General features: G+C 39.1%; 1 protein-coding gene across 1 annotated transcript in view; it reads right to left on the bottom strand.

The window, feature by feature from the left end:
• The window catches only part of BOC (BOC cell adhesion associated, oncogene regulated), a 321403-nt gene extending 309536 nt beyond the window's left edge, over window positions 1-11867 (bottom strand). The window contains exon 1 of the mRNA XM_044073144.1: window positions 11599-11867. The gene's annotated coding sequence lies outside the window, so the exon portion shown is untranslated. The remainder of the gene's footprint in view (window positions 1-11598) is intronic.
• Between the last annotated feature and the right edge of the window lie 481 nt (window positions 11868-12348).

The raw sequence follows: 12348 nt of genomic DNA, 5'->3' as shown, positions 1-12348 counted from the left end.
ATTCCCATTCCTTAGAAGGGTAACTTGGGACCCTTGGTTGATTAGCATTTTATTGGAAACATTTATTAGAGCTCCGGCAGCTTTTGAATTTGAATACATACAGGGACATACCGGGTAAGGAACACTTTGTACCCCACTTATTACAGGTTACAGGAAAAAAAGGGGGGAATAAAATTTACTCAGTATCACCTATAAAGAGGCATAGACAAATTGAGTGGTTTCTGGATTGCAGAAGCTCAATGGAGCAGAGAAAGGAGAATAGAAGTCACCTTTATAAAATTGTAATGGTCCCTACGGAATCAGACAGATAAAGGTGGGGGAAATCCTTAAGACACCCAGGTATGCCACATCTTCCTGTAAATTTAGATTTTTTTGCCTGGCAGTGTCAGTTCAAATATGTTTTTACATGCCCACTACGTTAAACAAGATGTTCCCTCATGTGAATCCTGCTTGTTAGAGGGGTTACAGAATGATGTTAGAGGGCGGACTTCACATTTGGGGAATATGCTTTCTTATCTAGGTTTAAAGCAGTTTTGAGACTGATTTGGGAGTGTATGGATGAGAACTTGCCTCTCTTCACTAAAGTTTATTTTTGGTTTGGGACTGACTGACTGGCATCTTAGGACTGGTCCCCCTTCCCCGAAGGAGTTTGCTGAACTTGATTTGGTGATACATTTTTCGCTACTAAAATAGAGATTTAAAATCAAGGCTTCCTCCTATGGCCCAGGATTTACTGTAGTTAATAAAACAGATCTCACAATTAAAAGGTATCTCAAAAAGGAAGACAAAACAGCATCTCCAGTTTGATTTAATATCTGATCTGCAAGGTGTAGTATGCCCTTTACAATGCATGTATTTAAAGGTTTCTGGGACATTAGGAGTACTTTAAATGTTGTTACCTCCTTAATATCTCCAAGGGGAGGGTCTCATTGGATACTTCTGACACCATTGTTATAATACTGTTATGATAGTAGGATAAATTTATGTTTGTAAACAGGTGTATTAATTTTTATAAAGTTTTGAGACTGTATGTTTCTAACATACAATAATGGTTGGTTTTGTATTTGTAGTTTAATAAGGTTGTAAGCAAAAAAATAAACCTTACCATCTCCTCTCACGGGCCAATAATGTCCAAGTACCGAACAGGATTAAGAACTCTCATATACAGACCAAGAATTTTCCATCTCGACTCCTCAACTGTGGGACTCTCTCCCTGTTGAGCTCTATGACCATGCCGGTCACTCAAAGACATCTCCCAATTACTTAAAATCGTAACTCTCCAACACTTCACAGCTGCCAACCTCTGCTTTACTTCAGTTACATCAAGGCAATGTCTACTGCAGTAGAGATTCCTATTGCCCTGTAAGCATGCAAATACTCTGCAAGCTCACTTTTATATGTTGTTTTTATGCACTCACATTAATACTACATTGTTCATTACTGTAAATATGAACTACCCCTCTACAACTCCTGGTCTATGGCTCAAGTGCGTCTGCAATAAATCAGTCCACTACTCCTCCAAAAAGCATAGATAAATAAATATCTGAAAGAAGATCAGTGAATAAAATCACAAAGACTTAAAAGATCTTTGTGCCGCAAAAGCCTTCGATACAATACCCCACTCGGGCATCATAGATAAGCTCTCCAGCTTAAATATAAACCCTTATGTCATAAGATGGGTTGCAAACTGGCTCAAGGACAGAACCCACATGGTCAGAATTGCTGGAGCCATGTCAGACTCCAAACCAGTTACAAGTGGCGTCCCACAAGGCTCAGTCCTGGGACCTCTCTTGTTCGGTATATATTTTTCGGAGGTACAGGCCAATACGGGAGGACTATGGCTGACCTAGTTCGCAGATGACTGCAAACTGGGCACCATAATCGACTCTCCAGCTGACACAAGCATCCTCCAAAAGGGTCTCATTGAGACAGATAACTGGTGCCAGAGCCATGGCCTCAAGCTAAACGCCAAAAAGTGTATAGTCATCCCCTTTGGCAAAAACAAAGTGCCCACAAATTACCACATAGGTGGAAATCCATTAAGTACGGAAGAAGTAATTATGGACCCGGGGACCCAAGTTGATAGCAATCTCTCCTTTGACAACCACGTGGCCAAAGTGGTTAGAAAAACCTTCTATATAGCCCACCTTATCATGAAGGGATTCACATCTAGATCAAGGGAGGTCATTGTGCCCCTTTACTCATCCCTCATCAGGCCCATAATTGAATACAATGCCCCATTCGGGATGTACCTTACCCGACACCTGCAGCAACTAGAAAGACCCCAAAAGCACCTCACCAAGAGGATCAAGGGGCTCAAACAGATGCCATATGCTGCTCGGTTAAAGAAACTCCAGCTCTACTCAGTTGCATACCGCCACTTAGAGGTGATCTATGCCTGACATATAAAGCCATGTCCAACCCAGAATTAATGGACATGCTTCACCTCAGAAAATCCAAATCCCTTGACTTGAACCTCAGCACAGAAATAAATAGGACATGCTGGAGGGACAGATTCATAACCCAGAGGCTCCCTTCACTCTGAAATAGAATCCCAGTCCACGTTAGGCAGAGTCCCTCACTGACTCTCTTCAAGAGGAATCTTGACGAGTGGATGGGAGATCATAGGTTTACCCCGGGGATCACTTCTGTGTCACTGCTAGACAGAGGCACAGTAAACTAACCTTGAAAAAGGGCATAGTAAAACTCATTTAAATTGGGTGGCGAAAGCCAAACACACTCTGGCTAGGCTTATAAATGCCCTAGGGCAGATAGCCTAGTATGAACCTATGAACTTCACATTTAATTTTAGTTTAACTTCTCTGTGAGAGTTTAACACTATTAATAGCTCTGCTGAAGGTGTGGTCTCTCAAGCAGTCTTTCACTCCTCCCATATCCTCATCATTTAGACCAAGAGTGTCCAACAGGTGGCCCTAGGATGCTACCAAGGATCTTTCCAATCTGGCCCATCAAAGCATTTTATCTGACCCTAGGTACATCCTGCAATAAATTGTTTTGAATGGACAGATACATGTTGGACATGGTAATGTGGTCCTCCAAACCTTGCCAAGTATGTAAATGGTCCCTGAACTGTATGGTAAGTTGCCTCGGAGCAAAAGAGGTTGGACAGCTGTGATTTAGACTATGGACTGCAGCACTTGTGGTCAAATCGGTGCTAGTACGTGGACTGACAAGGTCTGTAGTTACCTGCCATTGTTTGACAAGGATCCATAAGATGTTCTCTTTACTCGCTATTCACACTCCTGGAGTCTTATGCATATTCAAAATTTATAGCCCAACCAGTTGATTTATTTTCTTTTTTTCTACAGTCCTTTAAATATGGATATCTTTTTCTTCTTAGTTAAGACCTTAGCCTTGCGCATTTTAGCTGCCAGTAAATGTCATTTTCTACCCCCTTCTTAACTTCTTACCAGGTCAATTCCATCCACTCCCAACATATCTGCCATTCTTTAAATTCAAAATCTATCCTTTAACATTGGCATAGCCCTCCTTTTACATGTGATACTGGTGCAACTTAAAAGGCCATAGTGCTATAAACAAAGCTAAATTCAGACCTGCAAACACATCCCTCCAGTCCACGAGACAACCTGAATCATCTGGTCTGATTAAAATGGTAAGTTGGTTGCACATGGTCAGTCAAGTTTCTCCATTTTTGGCCAACTGTCTAAGACTGGATGGGCCTCATCTGCCCTAAGCCAATCCAGTCACTGACAGACAAAACAGTTGCGGTACTGAAGCACCCATGCATATATTCTGATTTAGAGACATCACCACAATTTTTCAAGTGGTCATTGGAAGAAAGTGTACAACAGAAATCATGGATGGCTACAAACTGGCCTGAGACATATTAATTCCTCAGGCTATACATAACAGATTGTGTACTGGCCTATATTAGCATTAAAATCGGGGTAGATTTAAATTATAAGCCACTATTATGTGTAATGCTCTAACCTGCTATGCATCTTTTTCTGGGGGGAGGCAATACAGCAATGTATGACAAGAGCAGAACCCCCTCCCCCAACACTCAACTACACAATGCATATAAGCTGGAAGGGGTGCTGTGATGGCTCCTTAGAAACAAAAAGGAGAAAAAAATACTTTGGTTTGAAATGAACAAAGGTTTTACCTCAAGAACTATTTGCTACTGTTCACATCATACCATCTACATATTAAGTCAACACAAACTTTTTCATTTTTCATAGTATCACATTAGAAACCACACTAGTAAAAGGTCCAGTCTGGGCACACAACTGTGTTGGTGGCTCAGGCAATCCTAATTCCAGGAAATAAATGAAGATTTTTAGCTGCTACTCCTCCCACATACTTCAGTCACTGATGGGGAGATGAATTTATTGTTAACAGGTATCCTGTTTGATTGGAAGGGGTGGATTCAACTCACTGGTATTCATGGATCGCTCTTTAAACTGCATTTGTGATCAAGCACACAAAACAAACAGACCCCTAAACATGCACTTCACTAAGTCACCTTCGCTGTGTGGCCATGACTGCCATAAATTCAGATGTATCCTACCCACAGTTGTAGTGATAAAGTTGATGTTTTGTACCATCAAAATGCTACTCCTTAACACTTGAAAAGAAATCTCACATCATACTCATTTAATATGGTCAGTTTCCTAATATCATGTTTATCTTGTAACTTCACTGCCATGTTTTAGTTTAGCTGAACTACATCTGTAGATTTGCTAATAAAAGTAATGCAATTATACTGTGGGTAATTAACCAATAGAGTTTGCAGCACAAAACTACATGTCTTCCACCTGCACTTTTTTTTAGTGGGGGGCAGTTAAGTAAGCTGCATTGTTCAAAGGCAGGGGAGTCAGAGAACATGCACACAGGGCTTTAGAAAGTCACTAAAACACCACCCACATCCCTCATTTAATAAAGCAGATCACACCCACTCAGTCAACTGTGTTATATTCTAGTCTGCAAAATACACAAATAAACTGTATACCCTATAGATGACGTTTGAAAAATTAATTTGCGACTTGATTCTGCAAAGTTTTAAACAAAATCCTAGTTTAAAAGATTGCCAAAAATTGATTAGATGATTTAAATTCTTCAAATGGTTAACAAACCAACATATGCCAGCACTCGCCAGCCATTTTCTGCTACACCCACAACCGTGAATCAAATTAGTTTCTCACTCCTAGCCTAAGACTAGTGCTGCTGTCACTTTAAGTTTAAAAGACACTGAAGAAAGTTTGTTTTGAGCTTTTTTTAAATTTCATTATGGAAGACTGTAGAACACAAAAATCTGCGCAACACACGCTATAAAAAAATGCACACCTAGAAGTGAGCAGGCATGATCAGTAATATAACCTTGTGTATGAAATAACAATCAATCACTTTCTTCTAATAACCAGGTTAGCCACTCTAGCAATACTGTACCTTTTTCCAAGACCTAACCTAGAACACAGAAGTGCTTAGAGTCACAAAATGTTTAAACTGTCATTCTCTGGAATAGTGTCTAGACATGCAATCCAGTTTCTTAACCACTACGCTATATAACTTCCAAAAAGTAAAGACTGGAATGCAAGGTACAGCAATGCAGCAATAAGAAAACCCGTTTCAGTTAACAATGTATTTGAATAATTTACTGGGTGTCACATTATGCCAAACTCCATGCCAGTCTTCTCATCTAGAAGCAGTGACAACATCATGGAATACAGGAGGTCCTGGGTTCAATCACCAGACAATGGTCAGAGTTCTCCTTTCTTGTGTTGAGCAAGAGAGTTTTCTATTCCATACAGTCTTTCTTTCCCACAACAGCTCGATACTTATGTTTTCATGGTGTTAGTGCACTCACATTAACATATGTAAATTTACAGATTTTTAGCACACCCAGCTGAAAAAAACTGGGCAAAGCCAGGAGCAAAATGAATATATTTGCATATCATTACATTTCCAGTCCTGCAAACAAGTTTTTGTACTTCCTGGCATATGTCCTCATCACATGGTCTGCCTAAGTCCCACAGATGGGTTTCTGTACTTCCTGGCACAAGCATCTCAGTCACATGATTCACATGTGACTCTTCCCAACTCTCCACCCCAGGAAAATTACTACATTTGAAGCCTAGACACACCAATTATAAACACCTACACTTGAAGAAAGACAGTCAAGATATAGTTCCAAATTCAAAAGAACATACTTATTAATAAACAATCACAACTTAACCTCATCACTATTTTAGATAACTTTTTACCAAGAACGGCCAGAGAAGAAGCCTTCATTTCATGCTGCTCATATAATACACACAAATCTAAAATGCCAAGAGATCTCCCTTAGAATAATTTGCCCAAGGTTTGATATATAAGCCTTTTCCGACCAGTAAGAATGACAAGAGTCACATGGTACACCAAGAAGGCAGGTCTGTTGATACAGAGCTGCTGAAACAGGCTGAAATGACAGCACAGGAGCTGGATGTACAAGGCAAATCTTGAGAAAAAACAGTTGCAGCTCCTTTCACCTTTGAATGAAGCCGATTTGGCAACACAAATGTGTGCATAGCTTAGAGAGGAACTATGCCATGAAAGGTGTCCAAAATTCAAAAACACTGTATCATCAACCAAGTCATGGGACAGAATATGATGGAATGCAGATGCTACCAAGGATCTTTCCAAGCTGATGCTCTTACTGCTTGCATTTCTGAGCAATATCAAGATTCTGTATTGTGAAGACATGTCAGGTACCATCACAATGTCAACCAATCAGAAGTGAGTAGCCAACAGCACTGGAAATAAAGAAAGAAACAATGTATCTACCAAAGCCACACCAACAGCTTTGCAAAAAGCACTTTGCATCTGTTTCAAGTACCTTAAGGAAATGGGACTTGAGTACAAACAAACAATGTGCACAATTTAAAAGTTAAAAAAAGGAAATGGAGTTGAGCAGAAACAATGTATAACGTATAAAAATTAAAAACATGATGGTTCAACAAAAATGAAGTCCTCCAATAGTAAAGATAAAATCAGAGGTTTGGTGGTTCAGCTCCTACAAGGGGAGGGACGGGATGAAGCTGCACACCTAAAATGCCATCCATAGGTTAAGACATTGAACTTACACCCCAATGTAACTAAAGTGAATATTAAAGCTCCCATCCCATGTGAATTTCCATGGTGCCCTGCCCAAATGCCCCCCCTACCTTAACACCTTAGGTGTCATATAAAAAGTATTAGGACTTGTGAGATTAAACCAAGCAAACATAATACACAAAATAAATAATTATATCTGTTAATCAGGTTAAACACACTAGACACAGATCTTTTTCACAGGTGACCCAGGAGCAACAAATAAGACAGCTGCAAGATCTATGTATAGTTTAAGTCTGTGTGTTACTGCCATACAAAAGACATATAGATACACGGCATGAAAGCAATACGGGAATTCAGGCAAACATGGCTGAGATATACCGCAGATCTGCAGAGAGGCAGGGAAATGTTGGTTTGATAATTAGATTCTTCATAATGGAAACTGAAAAAAATTGAGTACTGCCTCTTTATAGTTAGGAACACAGAAACTATTTGCAGAACTTTAATGCATCAGCTGCTGGCAAATGTAAATTATAAAAATGCAGAAGATACAACTGTATAAATGCAATAAAACATTCAAGGGAGTATAACCACTTCTCATGTGGTCAGGAGAGCACCACATAGATGCAATCACTCTGCTAGACTTCATTCAGTACATGTAACTTGGTGGACGTAATCGGTCATGGTTTTTGGTGGTCACTGTACTTTAGTACTGACAACTCCGCTAGCTATCTGGCACCAAGCTAGACCATGAAACCCTACAGCAGCAGGGGGGACCTGATATTCCAGCTCAAAACAAATTACCCAAATGCATCAGCTTACCTCATGAAGCAAAAACAGAAACAAGTCTCCCCAAATTTAATGAAAAGATTTTCAGTGCACATTTTCACCAATGGGATGAAGAGCTTATTAAAGCAGAATACTTAGTTCTGAAAGCAGTTAAACTGTAAAGTTGCAATAAGTAAAACACTATCCAGATACAAAACTCAAAAGGGTATCAGAAGAAAGTAACAGGTTGGAATTGCAAACAAAATGCTAACTCATTTTGCTTATTTGATATCAAAGATAACTCTACAGCTTTTATCACTAAAACACCAAGAAAACAAGGTCACAAAGTGTACCTCTCATTCAAAGCTGAAAAGGAGCAACAACACAGCTTTGGCTGGTGACTACTATACTTCAAAAGTCTATTTGGTCAGCAACCACTCACAAACTGGTCTGTAAATCCATCCATCTCTAGGTACATAAATATCGTTTCTAACCACAGCTAAGCACTTGACTCCCTGACACACTGAATCAGGCAAACAATACCAAAACTTTCACTGGCCATAAGCTTGGTTGCCAAATCTAGTGTGTAGCCTGATCTACAAGTTATAGTCAAGCAATACAGTGCTAACACCTTTACTGTGAACATTTCAGACACTTTATGTGAAACTAGAATTGACAGTATAATTATAATTTTAATAAAAAAATGTAAGAAACAAAAAGGAAAATATAACTGCATTTCCACTCAGTGAGGGGGGGGGGTGTTGATGGGCAGAGGATCCTATTTTTTTCATATTCTTGCACGTTTGTGCAGAGGGTTTGTTTTTACAGCTCCAATGCATGTCATCATCCTACTATGCACAGGGTTAGCTTGAAGTAAATGACTTCAAATCAAATACATTTATAGATGTTTTAAGTCCAGGAAATGATAATACCTCTGCACCTAGAAATCCAACCATACAGTCTAAAACAATGCAAAAACTGAAGTTCAACAAAATAATGAACCATGTGAGGTTTCAACTCAAAAATAAAATTATATATTTGTACTCCATGCAAGTAAACAGCCTCTATTTTTTTTGTTCAAATATTCAAAAACAAAGGACAACTCGGCTCTTAACTGGTATATCACATAAAAAAACAGTAGAAAGAAACAGAGGTAGCAAATGCTTTTACACTGAAAACAGAGTGGTTTATCATTTGGAAACGTGGCATCTATTAATTTTCTTTTTTCTACTTACCAGTGGTACAGCAGTTTGAGAAAAGGAAAACACCTAGACCACAAATGACTGGCACAGGTAGTATGCTGTTTAGGATTGAGCTTATTTACAAATGTGTGGTTTAACGCTTGATGCTAATAGAGAGAAACAGCTATGAACATCTGGGTATCACCCAATGAAGTGCATTCCAGCCAATAAAAAAAACTCAGAAAAAGAAGGGGAGCTATCAGAAGCTCCTCATACTTGATATACCTGTATACCGCACCCCAAGTTGTATAGCTGTGGTAAAATATTCAACCTTCAAAACGTCTTTCCAAAGTAGCATCAAGTCAAAAGAGGACGTATGAAAGTACAATGAAATCTAATTCAAATGACTACAAAAACTTAATGCAAAGCTGATGCACAAATCAGTACCAGATATCAAACTAGTTTTGAAAAATTAAGCGCAAAATTTAAATTATGCAAATGAGTAAACAGTGCACAGACAAATCAGTCTTACTGTTGCCAGTAAAGCAACTGTAATCTGAAATTCCTAACAGGACCGTAGAACTTCTCAAGGGTATAATGAGCTACTTGAAAATGTAAATGAGACCTACTGAAAAAAAACAAAAAGACAAAACTACTTATCAATTTGTTTGCAGCACTGCTACTTAACAGGTTATCCATATGACAATATTTTGCAATGTACACAATCCCTGAACAATTCAAGCAATAGTACTTGCCCAATCATATTAAGACTTCAGTTCCATGCTCAAGAAATTCTCTTGGACATCAGAACACCATGGAAGGAAACAAAAGTACCACAGACTTGGGTTGACTGGATAGGGTAAAAGTTACAAGACCCTGGGCTTGTAGAACACTCTCTACAGTGGAAAAACAACAAAGAAACAAAAATTAATGAATGAGATGGTCAATCTGAATCATGTCTGGACACTTCAAGTTTCTCTAGGCACTTATAAAATAAAACTTGCTGTGTTGCACTGGAATTGGTGTAACAGGTGGGTTAGCACAGATATTGGTGTGGGTTACACACACAGAGTAGACAAATGGGTTGTGATCATGTAACATAAACACCTACAAATCCCAGCTTATGCTCTTTACATGAATAATTTGTTACTGGTACAAAAAAACAACTATCTAAGCTTGTATGTACCTGTGTGTGAGATAATCATATGCACACAGCCGTAATACATGTGTACATATACAGCACACTAAACTCTTGCTGGAACATTTTTTTTTCTTTAATTTGATTAATACTGTATAACATATCAGTTAGAATATTATTATAACTTGAAAATGCCATTGATTAATACTGCATAACATGTCAGAATATTACTATAACTTGAAAATACCAATGTAAATTACTTCACAAAGTTAAACAAGGGGAATGAAAGTAAATTCTGTGTTCCCTTTGAGCTTGTACAGAAAGTGATACACTCCTTCCACAAATTACAAAATGTAATTGCTGGTCTACTACCTAAATGTACATACTACACTTCTTTGACAGAAACTTTATTACATATTTTACATCTGCTAAATTAGTTTACTTGTTTTAACTAAAATAAGAGGCACATGTTTTATACCAATAAAGTAGGTAGGCTAGCAAATAAATATGTGACAACTCCATCCAAAGGTTACAGTAAATCTTACAGAGGCACACAAACAACCCTATAATCCACTTATTTTCTCCAGCACCCCCTTCACAAGTCGTATACTATGTTTTCTTTTCCTGAGACCCTGAATTTCTGCAGCTTTCCTTTACAGACAGAAAGGTACATATCAACAACCCAAGAAGCATCCATTATTCACAGCTTTACTACTTTTTCAGTGCAGCAGTCAATAGAAACAAAGTGCTAACAGAGGTAACGATTAAATTGAATCTATAAAAAGTTACAACCCATTTCTAAGCGCATCATCCTTAAAAAAGAGAAACTTATTTCAGAGTTAGAAAAATATTACAAACACAAATATATTGTCTATGTGTGATGATAAGCATTCTTTGCATATGGCATGATGCACTCCGGTTTTCAACAATCTAAAAACTTCACATTATTTTTTAGCGAGCTAACAAACAGTCGGAAAAAGTAGCGGGTGGATGATTATCAACATGTTATTCTGCAAGTGCGCCAATTATATGCAGCACCCCAAGCCCCCAAAGAAACTAGCACATTTTCAAGACAAAAATAAATAAACAAACAGCATGGCAGCCTATGTACAAAGCTGCCCCCCCCCCCGGAAAGCAGTTAAATAATCTCAAATGTGGCTGCTTTCCTAACAGCAGAGGCACCAAAGGCTTGCAGCGCTTCATCATCATCATCACCCCCCAAGAGAAGCTGACCCGAACGTGACCAAGCAGCAGCAACGAACGCGGCGGCTGGCCCTTTAACAAAAAACTTCGGCCCAGCACCTCCAAACTCCTAGCAAAGTTACAGCATTTCCATCCCTCCAGCTACAAAGTCTGAATTAAAAAGTTTCCGAAATTTTCCCATTAAAGAAGCAGTACGGATTTCTGTTTACAAAAAGTAATCGGGGTTCCCCAACTCACCGACAATCTCAAATGCAACTTTTGTTTGCACTTTTCTCGTGCTCCAGTAAGATGCGATCTCTTTTTGCACAAATAAATCCAGCTGGGGATGCTTTCTGTTCGCTTATACAGTAAAAATTATTACAGCAAAGGTTTACACTTCACATTTAAAGGCAGATTTCACTACCGCCACTTCTATGCCGTTTCTTTCAATCACTGCCACACACAAGATCTTTTTGGGATGTATCGACCCCTCACATCATTCTGTTTCTCTGCTACTCCTGCTTGGAGCCTCCTACTTGCAAAACTAGGAGGAGGGGAGGACAGTATTAGGAAAAAGGGGGCGGACACATCCAAACAAAGTTTACCCAACCCCCCCAAACTTGCATAGAGATGCTCTCTCTAAATATTTAGGGTAAGTATTAATGGCCAAGTGTATGGACCCTTAATTTTGTGGGGTTTGCAAAGTAAAATAAAAGTAGTGATTTTCTGCTCCACCTACCCGTTTGAGATTTGGTTTACGCAGCGGTCCCCTGTGAAAGACCCTGACCCCTATTCATCAATAGAAATTGTGCAGCAGCTGCAAACTGTTGTAGAAGTTTTGGTTAAAAACACAGAAGGAGAGGCACGCACAGAGCTGCTTGCTTAGACACAACAGTGATGACAGCTTGCTGCGATCCTCCTGCCTAAGTCTGTTTGAGTGCGTTACCCCCTCCCTCTATCGCCATCAGGAGCCGGAAAAACACAAAGTGTTGCTGTAACATACACATC

This window comes from Protopterus annectens, chromosome 5.part1 (genome assembly GCF_019279795.1).
Source record: "Protopterus annectens isolate FY-2018-M chromosome 5.part1, PAN1.0, whole genome shotgun sequence".
Lineage (NCBI taxonomy): Eukaryota > Metazoa > Chordata > Ceratodontiformes > Protopteridae > Protopterus > Protopterus annectens.
The sequence above is the reverse complement of the archived record's forward strand: the minus strand, read 5'-3'. Positions and strand labels throughout refer to the sequence as shown.